A 12,856-nucleotide genomic window follows, 5' to 3' on the forward strand; every position below is an offset into this window, starting at 1 on the left:
CCTGTTCCAGTGCCTCACCACCCTCACAGTAAAGAATTTCTTCCTAATATCTAATATAAATCTACCTTGTTTCAGTTTAAAGACATTGCCCCTTGTCTTACCACTACATGCCCTTGTAAACAGTCCCTCCCCAGATTTCCTGTAGGCCCTCTTTGCATACTGGAAGGCTGCTATAAGATCTCTCTGGGGCCTTCTCTTCTCCATGCTGAACAAGCCCAGCTCTCTCAGGGCCTTTCATTTCAGTAAGAAATAGGATCTAGACAGCAATACAGTACTTTATGAGACCTCATAGCAGCCTTCCAGTACCTGAAAGGGGGCTATAAGGATGCTGAGGAGGGACTCTTCATTAGGTACTACAGTGATAGGACAAGGGGTAACGGGTTTAAACTTAAACAGGGGAAGTTTAGACTGGATATAAGGAAGAAATTCTTTACTGTGAGGGTGGTGAGGCACTGGAATGGGTTGCCCAGGGAAGTTGTGAATGCTCCATCCCTGGCAGTGTTCAAGGCCAGGTTGGGCAGAGCCTTGGGTGACATGGTTTAGTGTGAGGTGTCCCTGCCCATGGCAGGGGGGTTGGAACTAGATGATCTTAAGGTCCTTTCCGACCCTAACTATTCAATAATTCTATGATTCTATGACTATGTGGGTCAAACCACCCTGTCAAGATGCCTATAATTTCAGTCTTGAAAGTAGTGGCCTGATGTAATTAATGGTCATGACTTAGGAATCTCAGTTAAATGTCTAAAAAGTTCAGTGGCACAGAAAGTTCGACACTTCACATCCACGGGAGGAGAGGGAAAAGAAGAGGGGGAGAAAAGGGGGAGGAAGTTAACCTAGGAGCACATGTGTAAATGAAAAACATCTTAAGCAAGTGTCCTAACAAACAGACTAGAGTCAGGCATTCAGGTATTGCTGCTTCTTTAATTTCCAGGATCCTGTACATTTCTTTGCTGGCAAACATGGATCTACAACTTTTCCAAATATTTTGGCAACCTGGTTATAATACTGTTGCTGACCTTTTGTATCAGCCAAGCACCTATAAGTCCACATAATCACACAAAAATTTCTCTTTGAATCAGGGCTAGACATATTACAGGATACCAGCTGATAGCATGCAGCATTTTTGGTTTCCAAATCCAGAAGATACACATTGTTTTAAGTATGAGTATGTAGATGGTAGTTCGTTGTTTTTTTGTGTGCCTGAATTCAGGATCAAGCTATTATTTATAAACCTATCATTAACTAAACCAATACCAATACTTAGAAGACAACAAAATAACACATTCTTCCACATAAAATTATGTCTTTAAATGCTGACTTTCTCCATGTTATTTTCTTTCTGTAAAGCTACATTTGAGTCATTAAGAAGAATTTTCCCTTTCAAATCAATACAGGTTTCAATTCTGATTTCAGTGTTTTGGGAATGGTGACAGTTTCTGAATTACAGGTTCCTGTACACTTCTCTGACTCAGATTTATCAGCAAGGTCAGATACGGCAGTGTGGGAATGGCATTATAATTAGAAAGGTGATTGTTCTGCCAGCAAGGTGTAAAATGCCCCAGCAGTGCACAGTGAAACCTTTATTTTATGCCTTAATTAATTGCAGTAACTATAAAACTGCAGCTAGTAAGGCAGCACGCCATGCATAAATGGAAATTCCAGACTGCCAGAATGTTTCTGATAGAAAAACTGTCTCCACAGCACAAACATCATCTGTTGAAAGTGACAAGCAGCAAGGCGAAAACACCACCTTGAGCACCTGGCATGAAACTGACCAACCAAACACCTGATTCTTTAGATAAGTAAAAAAAAGGAACTCTGAATAAACCTTCAGGAGCTGTTATATGATATAGTGCAAGACCAAACATATAAGGTTTCATATTTTTACAAATACACTTGAACTACAAAGCCCTAAGTAAGTAAAACTGTTAGTTTCTATGCTTCTATACTTAGTTATCCCCCCAACCACATCCTTCTGCTTTTTCATATGGAGATGAACACCAGTTAGAAGAAGCAATTATATAGCAAATTAGCAGCTCTATGATACAGGGTCTCCAGCAACAGTTCCTGCAGTGGTGCCTCTTTCACTTTAATGACAAATATTTGTGAGGCCATCCTTTTAACTGACTCCCTGAACACATAGGATCAAAAATAAATCTTGTGGGAAAATCTCCTAATACTCAAAATCTAATGTAGAGATGAAGATGTCAATTGAATGTTTTGTTGTTTTTGCTGGTTTTTTTTTTTTTTTTTTTTTTTTTCAGAAGAGATGGCTTTCTTTGGTTCCTTCCTTCTCCTCCATCTCTGGAGAAAAGTGTTTTCCTTGCTGCTTGTAAGTTTTGAGAGTGAATGATGGTAGGGGAAAAGAACTATGTGAATTGACATAAGAGCTGCCCAAGAAAATGCCACGGGAGGGTGGGAGGGGAAGAAAACCTAAAATAACACAATGGAGTTGTAGATGAACTTACTGAATGCCCTCCTTAATTACCTGTAGTAATGAAGGACAGTAATAATTGAACACAATTACTGCCCTGTATTTTCAGGGACCGGTTCTGGTATTAGCTAACAGACTGCCTACTCGTGCAGAGTTGGCAGAGTAAAAGCGGGGGAAGAATGATACTTCCGTGTTCAGCAGAAGGCTTCGGAAAATCTAAGACATGCTGATTACTGTAAAAATGAGTAAGTTTGAACGTGACATTAGGAGATACAGGAATATATGACTACTTCTTTACTTATGCTAAAGTTACAAAGTGTACTAAAACCATCCTTCACAACATTCTGCAAAGACTGATCTGATTGTATGAATGCTCATTTGCCATGTGTAACATTGACAATGGGCTGTTCTTGCCTCTTTTAAAAAATTATTGTGACCTGAATAAGATGGCGACAGCATCTAAAAGAAAGCTTAAAAAGCAGTTAACTGAAACATCATTTCACAGTTCATACGTGCAGGAGTGATCTAGAATTCAAAACTTAACAAGCAAAAATAAGTTAAATAGGTAATGCTACAGAGTCAGGAGCAAGCCTGGTATCAGGCCAGAGTCCCTCAGGAGTGCCCCTAGACTGGCATGGGCTGCCTACAGTGCCAGCCCCTCAGAGACATACCTTCCTCAGCACAGAGCATCTCTGGCAATATTTTCTTTGGTTGTGTCACCCTATGCCTCCTACCCCAATGGCTACCGCCCGCAAGTGTGTTTAAACAAGGTACCATGTCCTGGCATGCAGTGGGCTGCTGCCGTCTGTTGGCAGCTCCGGCAGTCTGCCCCAAACCCTTCCAGCTCTATCTGGCATTGGAGACCACCCTGGCTACTGGTGCTTGAAAAATAATGCACGTAGTGGACTATAAAATATAAAAAAGAAACAAACAGATGAATCAGAGATGAAAAGAAACATCAAAAATGACTGGTGAGGAAACTGAACTGTAGCACAGCTTTTGACAATTATTGCCTGAAGCTGAAAAAAGATATGTTTTGCCCAGACAAGCTCAAAATGGCTAAAAAATAAGCTGGCAACATCACAAGTTTGCTTTTTGGTCTATAAAAATAGTAACAGTTTCCTGTCATAAAGCCCATAAAAGTGTGATTCTACTATACCATCCAAAACATTTTAAGATCGTATCATCTTACCAAGTTTCAAAATTCAGTGGTTTTACTATGGTCATTGACCCAGTCAGTATTCAGAAAGAAACCAAAAAAGCCAATTATAGAAATAATGAATAATGAGAAAAAAAGACCTCCTCAACTTCAGAGAAGAAATATCAAATTTTCAGAGTCCTAAGTTTCAAATTACTTCTATACAATGACACACAGAATGGATTTACTTCTTTTTTAATGTGTTTTGATAACTTTCTTGTGCCAGCAAAACTGACAAGTGAGGAGCTGTAAAACTTTATCTCTGTATAGACTGCAGTCATGGATGGATTCAGAGCTTAAACAGAGGTTTAAAACATAGGGCAGAAAACTAGCAGTTCATCAAGGTCCTGTGAAGGTGTGTTCATGCAGAAGAGGCTGGTTCATGATTGAACACACTCTGATAAGAACCTCTGCTATGTTGGACACTCGTCTCCATTTCCCTTCTCTTTGAAAACCTGAAAGTTTATTCATACAGGCTCTGCTAGTATAGTAAGGTCATTTAGAAAAGCATTTTCTAGGCTATGCTGATCATCCACAAGGTGTGAATAATAAACTGAGAATAACCTTTCCTGGAACAAAACTTCCATCAATCAAAATGAGGATGAAACATATCCACTTATTTATGAACACAGAGCGTACAACCTATTTTTGCTTCTTTGCACCTGTTCACTTGTCCATCTGTCATAGAACAGGGAGGAATGTGGCTGAGACCAGGAATTAAGAATAAAGATCTCATGCTGTTAGATATCCTCAATGGGCTTGTCCACTTCTAAAAAATGACATTAATTAGGAACATTAATGCACCATATGTTTGACACAAGATTATGCTTCTCTGTGCCAGCTATCCATATATCAAGCCCATTGATCACTAATCTGAGTGTTCAGAATCATACTCAAACAATCCCAGCTGAAATCACACAAACAGCAAAAATGCCAACAGCCTCTGGAATTTATCCTAGGACCATATTTTCAAGCTATAATCTCTACACTCAGAGAAAAATCATGCCTTTAAAAGAAATAACAGACCTTAAAAATAAGTAAGATGATGACCTCTTCAAATAACTTATGACAAAAACCAACCAACCAAACAAACAAAAGCCAACACGAAACCCAAACAAAAGATAGAAGAAAAAAGGAATCATAGAATCATAGAATAGTTAGGGTTGGAAAGGATCTTGAGATCATCTAGTTCCAACGCCCCTGCCATGGACAGGGACACCTCACACTAAACCATATCACCCAAGGACTCATCCAACCTGGCCTTGAACACCGCCAAGGATGGAGCATTCACAACCTCCCTGGGCAACCCATTCCAGTGCCTCACCACCCTCTCAGTAAAGAATTTCTTCCTTATATCCAATCTAAACTTCCCCTGTTTAAGTTTTAACCCATTACACCTTGTCCTGTCACTACAGTCCCTGATGAAGAGTCCCTCCCTAGCATCCTCGTAGGCCCCCTTCAGATACTGGAAGGCTGCTATGAGGTCTCCACGCAGCCTTCTCTTCTCCAGGCTGAACAGCCCCAACTTTCTCAGCCTGTCGTCATACAGGAGGTGCTCCAGTCCCCTGATCATCCTCGTGGCCCTCCTCTGGACTTGTCCCAACAGTTCCATGTCCTTTTTATGTTGAGGACACCAGAACTGCACACAATACTCCAAGTGAGGTCTCACGAGAGCAGAGTAGAGGGGCAGGATCACCTCCTTCGACCTGCTGGTCAAGCTCCTCTTGATGCAGCCCAGGATACAGTCGCCTTTCTGGGCTGCGAGCGCACACTGAAGCCAGCTCATGTTCATTTTTTCATCGACCAACACCTCCAAGTCCTTCTCTGCAGGGCTACTCTGAATCTCTTCTCTGCCCAACCTGTAGCTGTGCCTGGGATTGCTCCGAGCCAGGTGGAGGACCTTGCACTTGGCATGGTTAAACTTCATAAGGTTGGCATCAGCCCACCTCACAAGCGTGTCGAGGTCCCTCTGGATGGCATCCCTTCCCCCCAGCGTATCAACTGAACCACACAGCTTGGTGTCATTGGCAAACTTGCTGAGGGCGCACTCAATCCCACTGTCCATGTCACCGACAAAGATGTTAAATAAGATTGGTCCCAACACCAATCCCTGAGGGACACCACTCGTTACCGGTCTCCAGCCAGACATCGAGCCATTGACCACAACTCTTTGCGTGCGGCCATCCAGCCAGTTCTTTATCCACCGAGTGGTCCCCCCATCAAATTGATGTCTCTCCAATTTAGAGACAAGGATGTCGTGTTTGATAGTGTCGAACGCTTTGCACAAATCCAGGTAGATGACGTCAACTGCTCTGCCCCTGTCCATCAGTTTCATAGCCCCATCATAGAAGGACACCAAATTGGTCAGGCAGGATTTCCCCTTAGTGAAGCCATGCTGGCTGTCACCAACCACCTCCTTGTTTTTCATGTGCCTTAGCATGTCTTCCAGGAGAATCTGCTCCAAGAATTTGCCAGGCACAGAGGTGAGACTGACTGGTCGGTAATACCCCGGGTCATCCATTTTCACCTTCTTGAAAATGGGGGTTATATTTCCCTTCTTCCAGTCGTCGGGAACTTCACCTGACTGCCATGACTTTTCAAATATGATGGCCAGTGGCTTAGCAACTTCATTTGTCAGCTCCTTCAGGACCCGTGGATGGATTCCGTCAGGTCCCATGGACTTGTGTACATTTAGGTTTTTAAGATGGTCTCGAGCCAGATCCTCTCCTACAGTGTGCCTAGGGTCCTCATTCTCATCGTTCCTGCGTTCGCCTTCCAAGACTTGGGTGGTGCGGTCAGAGCCTTCGCCAGTGAAGACCGAGGCAAAGAAGTCATTAAGAATAAAAAAAAAAAAAACAACAATAAAAAAAATAACCAAAAAGAACCAAGGGCAGGCGAGCGTTGAAGGGGAAACACCAAGATACAAATGGATCAGAGGCCTTTGAGCTGCCTCAGAAAGAAGACCTATGAATTCAAACTGCTAATAGTTCATAGATGCAATTTAATAAATTTAATTTGCCATCAAATTCTTTCAACAGCTGTCAAGCACTTGCCACCAGAAAGGATGTTTTAGACACTGTGGTTTGATTGGGTATTTTTGCTTGTTTGTTTGCTTTGCTTTTTGTTGTTGTTTGGTTGGGGTTCTTTTGTTGGTTCTTTTGTTGGTTGTTTTTTTGGTTTTTTTGGGGGTTTTTTGTGTTTGTTTGAGATAAAAGTATTTATCCATCTTCTCTATCAAAAGAAACTCACAAGTGAGTTTCTTAGAAGAGACATCCTTTTCATTCTGGCCACACAGCACCAATCTACCACTTTGCTTCTCTCCCAGAGAAGACAATATTTTAGGGAGTAAAAACAAATGAACAGCAAATGATGAAGTAAATAAGAGATTTTAAAGCAACAAAGTTAAAAAACAAGATTTCATACCCCTCAGAACTTTGTCTTTATTAGCTAACTTGAAGTCAATTTTTGCAAAACCTATCTGGGTGTTCCTGTAATTAGCAGCTATAGCAACAAGTTCCACCCTTCTGTGAATCACAGCATACCGCTTGCTTTACATTACATTATTTGAAGACCACTTCTTACTGCAGCATTCACTGCTGGGTCATTGCATCCTCCTGTACCACAAAACGAACAAAATCTTCATATGTCTATGAAAGCAAACAAGTAACAAAAACCTGATTTTATAAGTTGGCACAGCAATAAACTGTTTATAGGAACAGACACTGATTCTACTGTAATCAAGAACATTTCGGAAGAGACAGTTCATTACTACTTAGGTCAACCTAGCCAAATGACCAAATTACTTTCAGTCTTGTGTGATACTCTTTGAAGAAGTCACAGAACATGTAAACAAGCACTTAAAAAATTATTAACAGTGACCACACAAAAGCTATTCAGTCCAGTCTGCCAAGAGGGAGAGAGTAATAAGAAAGCTGTGCTACTGAATCAAAATAATCTTTCAGAGTCTGAACAAGTAGACAAGTGCAACTATACATATTAATGTGCACTGGACTTCGCAGTTAACTGGTGTCCTAAAAATGCATGAATTTCAGTCATTCATTGAGGTTTTCCCAGTCCAAACTCATGCATTCTGGGGTGTTATATACATTAGCAAATAGCTTACTTATTAAATTTAGCCTTAAACATAACCAGTTATTTCTCAATATAGGCTTTGTTACTCTTCTTTATGGCAGAACACACATTTGTTTGCATTTACAATGTATTATTGCCCAGGGTGCTTTTCTGCAATAAACTGTATTATTCTGAAGCTAAGAAATTTTGGAAGACAATTATAAGAAATTGCCAGTTAATGAGGAACATGTTACCAAAGTAAAACTCCTCAAGATGTCTTAGGTGAAAGACTAATGCTATGTCAAAGGAAACACACTGCTAACTGTTTTATCCAATGTAGTGGAGAAGTATGCAACCATTTTTAATCAGTAACAGACTTGAAATTAGCTCATAGATGGCCTCACTCCTTCTAATCATAGAGTTGTTGAGGAGGGTTTAAACAAATGTTTGTCTTACAGAAAGAATCCCAAAGAGGTCTATATGTTGTGTTTCAACTTTCTTACAAAGTTGCTTGGAGGAACTGTAAGAAAAGAGGCTGATAGCTATTAAGCCTTTAAAATGATACTTGGGGTACTTCAAGTCCAGTACTGCTTGACAATCCAATTTCTTTTTACAGGTTGGATCATGATTAAGATCAATTAAATCAACTTTGTTCACTCTAAATGAAGTAGGCATGAAGTATTTTCACAGAAAGGGGTAGATTGGTGTGTGAAAAATCTTATGGTAGACGACACAATTTATTGCTAAAATGGTTCAGAGGCATTACAGGCCTTTGGGCTTCGAAAAGAACGGTTTGGATTCTCAAAGAGCATCACAGACTTCAATCATGGCTGATCAGCGAGTAGAAATAATGAGATTTTTGTGTTATGTTGGACCAGATCACATAAGGTTAGAATAAGAATTGTCTCACCATGCAGTGGACTACACTGAACTAGTAAGAGTGAGCAGTCTTGTTCCATCTGTAACCAGATTTGTTAATGCAAACTTCTGATAGACATTTGGGTTCAAGCATGCTGAACAAGACCTTGCTACACACAACATTTTACCTTGCTATCTGGTATACAGCAATGTAATATCCCTTGGAAAAAACAGCGTTAGTATTTACACTTATAGTAAGTCACTATGGTATTGAAAATGTATGGACTGATTTTCAGAGACCTGATTATTCTTTAGGAAGCCAAGTTTGAAACTTCAGACTGAATGCTACTCCTTTCTACATCTTCTGAGTATTTAGAAGAAATATGACCTCTTGAGAAAACAAGCTGAAAAAAATTTAAGGTGATACTTAAACAGTGTGCCCTTCCTCATTCAGCAGCAGCTCAGCATTTTCTAACAGTCATGCAGAGCTTTACTTACACAACTTGTGTGGCAACAACCTTGCACAGTACTTTGAAAAATTTAAAAGCCAACACTGAAAGCTGAACATGCAAACCGTTATTCTGTGTTTACTTAATCCGTATTCTTCCACAGATATTGTGTTTCTCTTCATCTCTCTCATTCATGAAGTACTTTGAAATGCCTGCCTCATGAAATCTCAAGAAGAAAAGAACTTGAAGAAACAGGCGACAGAATAAAGTCTGAATGGAAGACACAGTATTCTTCTTTTGCCATTTTGGAGACAGTCAGAACCCCCAGGGGAGGGGGCAAGAAAGCATGAATTGTGCAACAAACATGATAAAAATCAGTCTTATGAAAGGGAGATGATTGTCTTAAGATGCTATTAAATCAGATGACCATCTCTTCTACAGTGTATCCTAACAGTCAGTAAATATTAGAGGGCATATCTTCTATGAAAGCATTTTATTCTGCTATGTCTAGTCAGACAACTGAATGATTAAATGTGTACTTGTCCCTGAACACCTTAAATGATCATAAACCAGCTCCTCCGTGTATCATCACCCAGCATCCCTGAGGCAAGAAAAATGAGGGGAAGAACAAATATTCATTGCTTATTCTCTGTATTGGAAAATGAGTTGCCACAGTAAGAAAGCCCTCTTATTATCCAGCAGAGGCATTAGTTTTCAAGACAAATTATGAAAGATTTCATTCTCCTGCTTTTCATCAATAAAATCAAATACATTTTTATTTGTAATGATTTCCGAAAGTTAGCTCTAAATTCAGTTTAAAAAAGTCAGGTCATTACAAAACAAAAAAGCAACGCCTCTGCCTCCCCTCAAAAGCTCTAAGGAATATAAATTTAGATTTCAGATTAAGGATATGAAGCTTAATGAAGAACTCTTGGGACAGGCTGCTTTGTAATAGCTACCCTGGGGAAAGCGTGACAGAGTACTGAAGAGGGACCGATCTCTGTATTCATGAAGCAAGCAGATTTTTAAGCTTACCTTTTTCTTCTTGATCAAGCATTCTTGCATTAACTACCAAGCAAAAATATCCACTCTTTTCTGCTTATCCTGACCTCATTATCATTCTGTCAATTGTATAGGAGAAGATTCTTTTTCATTGTAAATTCTCTTTCAAACTGTACTCTCTCCGCACCCCCGCTTCCCTCCAGGGCCTTTAGTTGTGCAGACTACAGACATTTGACAAGTATGACAACCACTTTGAATTTGTGCTGCAAGATTATTTATATGCTGCCTTAATTTTAAACAGCAAACCTGATTAAAACCAAAACCTTAAGTTCCAGGATTCTATAAATGAGCTGCAGAATCAGCAGTGCAAGATGGGCATTTCCAGCAAAGAACCATTTTACTAAGACATTTCAAAGAAAAATTGCAATAAATCATTGCCCACATCAATTGCAAATATGCAAACACACTCTGCAGTTATAAAGTAAGATCTTCTCAAAGTCTGGAGCTCTGCAATGAAACTGTTCATTACAGTCAAAGGAAAAGATTTTAGCTGAAAGAAACCTTCTGTCCACTCTACACCTGTGCCTAATTTACACTGCAGTGATTATGAAGACAACACAATTAAATTTCAAATGGAAATCACAGTATTTTGAGGGTTTTGAGTGTAATTATATGCTTATCAGAACACAGAAAAGGACAATTCTTGGAGTAATTTAAGATTGTGTGATGTTACAGCAATGAGTGTGAAAAAAATGAAGACAAGGAATTAGGTAAAGAAGTTTTCCTTCAGTGCTAATGACTGCAGTCTTGTTTTATTTTCACAATGCTGTTCTGAAGTGTACAAGCGCTTGACTTGAACCCTCATCTCCCTTCTGAGTTTGAACACAAAATAGTAGTTCATTTGTTTTTAGGCAGATAGTTAACATCTAAAGAATAAATGGTGAAGGAGTGAGTTATACAGGACTTTTAGTGTTCAAAAATGTTTTACAAGCACATGCAAATGACTACACTACCACAAGATGTGCAGCCCCATTGTGATTAAAGCAAAGCAATTAGTTAATAGCATGCTGCATCTCAACACATTTGCTTAGGTTATGAAAAATAGTCAAATTAAAATAACAAAATAGGAAACTGTGAAGAGATAGAATATAATTTAACTGAAAACTGCTCAGGAAACTTATTAACCTTGATAGTCCTGTAGGCAGTGAATCAGCACTTGAGCAGCAGCACTGTTCAGATGTGTGATAAGAAGCTTTTTTCCCCAGGCATGAAGAAACAGAGCAGCTCACCGAAGGGCCAGGGGAGTAAATTCTAATCACCCAGTCAGGGACATGAGTCTCTGCTCTGGCACCCTTAGGGCATCTCAGAGGGTGTCATCCCACTGGCTGACACTCACCAATGTGAGTCAGCAGGAGACACTGTCCTGAAATCTACAGACTGAGGGGTAGATGGGGAATATGAAGTCATTATAGGAGAAAAGCACTTGGAGATTGCATAAAAGTTGTTATGGGATGTCTAGGAGCAGAGCTAAACAGCAAAGGGAGACACCTGGAGATGCAAGGAGTCAGGCAGCTTTTGGATGGACTACATATCTGAGGGTAAGTACTGAAGGCATCCAGTCAATATGTGTACATGTGTGTGTGTTTAGGTGTATGAATGTTCGTACCAGCAGCCGGAGTGCGGCTGCAGGGTTCAAGGGCTCATGCGCAAATGACTAGTGAGTCCTGGAATCCAGGGGAAGTTGCTAGATAAATTTAGCATCTAAGTCAGGTACTGGAGCAAATCATATAGTATATGCATAAATATATATATATATATTTCCCACTAATGAACCTTTACCCTGGTCAGCCAGAGAAGGAAATGGGATGAGGCCACTGATGCTGTTTGTATTTGTGTGAGTGTCAAATGTGTCTGTCTGTGTTGATCTGTGTGGCTGGCTATGTGTATGTACGTGGGTTATGTGTATGTGTCTGTTGTCTGTGCGTGCTCAGCCTCACTACTGGCTGGACCTGGGCAGCCTTGACTGTATTGGACTGCTGGATATAGCAATCCATACAATGCCAAAACCCAAACCAGCACTTAAGGATATTCAGCACGTGCCCTAAGCTTTATTTAGAGAAATATCCAAATAATTTTTGGCCAGGTAGAAAGTAAACTGCACTCCTTAGTGTGCATATGACACACAATCCTTTTCCTTTTCTTTATTTTTAATGCTGTTTCTAATCTGTGATCCTATTCTCATACATTCCGCTTACTGACCTAAGAGTTAAGCAAATTAAAATGTGGTGAAATCTATAACACAAGTGTACTAAAAAATTAAATGAAGTCACTCCCCAAGGAAGTCCATAGCAGGGCATAACTTTTTAAATTTAGTGTTTGTAAATGCACACACACACACAAATATGTATACAGAAGCAGACAGGGAAATATACATATACGTACATACACATATATGCATCTTCATATAAAGAAAGGTAGGTAAGAAAGAAGAGGCAATGTCATTATGCTGGTATCTGACTGCATGCCCTCACCAAGGACAGGGATTTTTCAGGTATTGAATCAAAGGCAGACTGTTATAGCAGAGCAAGTCCACCACTGACAGCAAACCAAAGAAAATTAACATAAACTACCTTCTATTTTCAGTTGCTTAGTACAATTTCATTTTTCAGTCTGAAAAGGGCTCCACCATGTCAGGCCAGATCACCTCCCAGCATGATGTGACCTTCCTTCAGGCTGGTCACTCAAGTGAAGTCAGAAACTTTCTAGGGCACCTAATTTTAACTGTAGTAGTTTGAGGCTATATTAGACCCACATTAGCAACTTTCTCTGGTATGTGTTGCATAA

The sequence above is a fragment of the Psittacula echo genome (assembly GCF_963264785.1).
Source record: "Psittacula echo genome assembly, chromosome: 4".
In the NCBI taxonomy this organism is placed as follows: domain Eukaryota; kingdom Metazoa; phylum Chordata; class Aves; order Psittaciformes; family Psittacidae; genus Psittacula; species Psittacula echo.